The sequence below is a fragment of the Schistocerca serialis genome, unplaced genomic scaffold, assembly GCF_023864345.2.
Source record: "Schistocerca serialis cubense isolate TAMUIC-IGC-003099 unplaced genomic scaffold, iqSchSeri2.2 HiC_scaffold_1230, whole genome shotgun sequence".
In the NCBI taxonomy this organism is placed as follows: domain Eukaryota; kingdom Metazoa; phylum Arthropoda; class Insecta; order Orthoptera; family Acrididae; genus Schistocerca; species Schistocerca serialis.
In genome coordinates this window covers 25,001-27,500 of record NW_026047437.1, presented here as the reverse complement: position 1 = coordinate 27,500, position 2,500 = coordinate 25,001, and the positions used below count along the sequence as shown (strand labels likewise).

The window sequence follows — 2,500 nt, the reverse complement described above, 5'->3', positions numbered from 1 at the left end:
AACCTAAAGGCGTAATGAAAGTGAAGGTCTCGCCTTGCGCGGGCCGAGGGAGGATGGGGCTTCCCCGCCCTTCACGGGGCGGCGGCCTCCGCACTCCCGGGGCGTCTCGTCCTCATTGCGAGGTGAGGCGCACCTAGAGCGTACACGTTGGGACCCGAAAGATGGTGAACTATGCCTGGCCAGGACGAAGTCAGGGGAAACCCTGATGGAGGTCCGTAGCGATTCTGACGTGCAAATCGATCGTCGGAGCTGGGTATAGGGGCGAAAGACTAATCGAACCATCTAGTAGCTGGTTCCCTCCGAAGTTTCCCTCAGGATAGCTGGTGCTCGTACGAGTCTCATCCGGTAAAGCGAATGATTAGAGGCCTTGGGGCCGAAACGACCTCAACCTATTCTCAAACTTTAAATGGGTGAGATCTCCGGCTTGCTTGATATGCTGAAGCCGCGAGCAAACGACTCGGATCGGAGTGCCAAGTGGGCCACTTTTGGTAAGCAGAACTGGCGCTGTGGGATGAACCAAACGCCGAGTTAAGGCGCCCGAATCGACGCTCATGGGAAACCATGAAAGGCGTTGGTTGCTTAAGACAGCAGGACGGTGGCCATGGAAGTCGGAATCCGCTAAGGAGTGTGTAACAACTCACCTGCCGAAGCAACTAGCCCTGAAAATGGATGGCGCTGAAGCGTCGTGCCTATACTCGGCCGTCAGTCTGGCAGTCATGGCCGGTCCTTGCGGCCGGCCGCGAAGCCCTGACGAGTAGGAGGGTCGCGGCGGTGGGCGCAGAAGGGTCTGGGCGTGAGCCTGCCTGGAGCCGCCGTCGGTGCAGATCTTGGTGGTAGTAGCAAATACTCCAGCGAGGCCCTGGAGGGCTGACGCGGAGAAGGGTTTCGTGTGAACAGCCGTTGCACACGAGTCAGTCGATCCTAAGCCCTAGGAGAAATCCGATGTTGATGGGGGCCGTCATAGCATGATGCGCTTTGTGCTGGCCCCCGTTGGGCGAAAGGGAATCCGGTTCCTATTCCGGAACCCGGCAGCGGAACCGATACAAGTCGGGCCCCTCTTTTAGAGATGCTCGTCGGGGTAACCCAAAAGGACCCGGAGACGCCGTCGGGAGATCGGGGAAGAGTTTTCTTTTCTGCATGAGCGTTCGAGTTCCCTGGAATCCTCTAGCAGGGAGATAGGGTTTGGAACGCGAAGAGCACCGCAGTTGCGGCGGTGTCCCGATCTTCCCCTCGGACCTTGAAAATCCGGGAGAGGGCCACGTGGAGGTGTCGCGCCGGTTCGTACCCATATCCGCAGCAGGTCTCCAAGGTGAAGAGCCTCTAGTCGATAGAATAATGTAGGTAAGGGAAGTCGGCAAATTGGATCCGTAACTTCGGGATAAGGATTGGCTCTGAGGATCGGGGCGTGTCGGGCTTGGTCGGGAAGTGGGTCAGCGCTAACGTGCCGGGCCTGGGCGAGGTGAGTGCCGTAGGGGTGCCGGTAAGTGCGGGCGTTTAGCGCGGGCGTGGTCTGCTCTCGCCGTTGGTCGGCCTCGTGCTGGCCGGCGGTGCAGGATGCGCGCGCCTGCGCGGCGTTCGCGCCCCGGTGCTTCAACCTGCGTGCAGGATCCGAGCTCGGTCCCGTGCCTTGGCCTCCCACGGATCTTCCTTGCTGCGAGGCCGCGTCCGCCTTAGCGTGCTCCTCCGGGGGCGCGCGGGTGCGCGGATTCTCTTCGGCCGCCATTCAACGATCAACTCAGAACTGGCACGGACTGGGGGAATCCGACTGTCTAATTAAAACAAAGCATTGCGATGGCCCTAGCGGGTGTTGACGCAATGTGATTTCTGCCCAGTGCTCTGAATGTCAACGTGAAGAAATTCAAGCAAGCGCGGGTAAACGGCGGGAGTAACTATGACTCTCTTAAGCCCGCTGATTTTCGCAGAGTGGAAGACCGCACCAGGGGCTTGGGGGGGTTACCAGCCCCCCCTCGCACTATCCCTTTTTTTTTTAGTTGGGGGCAGTATTCAGAGAAAAAGTGGTGGCCCTTCCGCTGAAGGTGCCACCCCAACTCCCCCAGCACCTAGCCGGCCAACCGGCCGTGCCGAAAATCTTGTAACTTTTGCAGCTGTATACGCCTGTAGTGAGTGCCACCGCAGCTTCACCACCAAGAACGGTCTCGGGGTCCATCGCCGCCGCCAACACCTTGCGGCCGCCAACGCGGAGATCGTCACGGAGAGGCATCGCGCGAGGTGGACGGAGGAAGAAGTCCTGTCGCTCGCCAAGGCGGAGGCCGAACTGTTCCTCGAGAGGGACGCCCGGTTCTTCTTTGTAAATCAAGAGCTCATCAGGATGTTCCCCGACCGAACGCTTGAGGCAATCAAGTGCCGACGGCGGCAAGCTGCCCACAAGCAGCTTGTCCGCCAATTCATGGAGGCGCTTGAGATCGGTCGGGGGGAAGAGCCGGCGTCCCGCCGGGGAGCGGCGAGCCCGCTGCCTGACGCGGGCGAGGCCGCTGCGCCG

At 60.4% G+C, this 2,500-nt stretch overlaps 1 pseudogene; it reads left to right on the top strand.

The window, feature by feature from the left end:
- Positions 1-2,500, top strand: part of LOC126436207 (large subunit ribosomal RNA) — a 7,784-nt pseudogene that overhangs the window by 979 nt on the left and 4,305 nt on the right.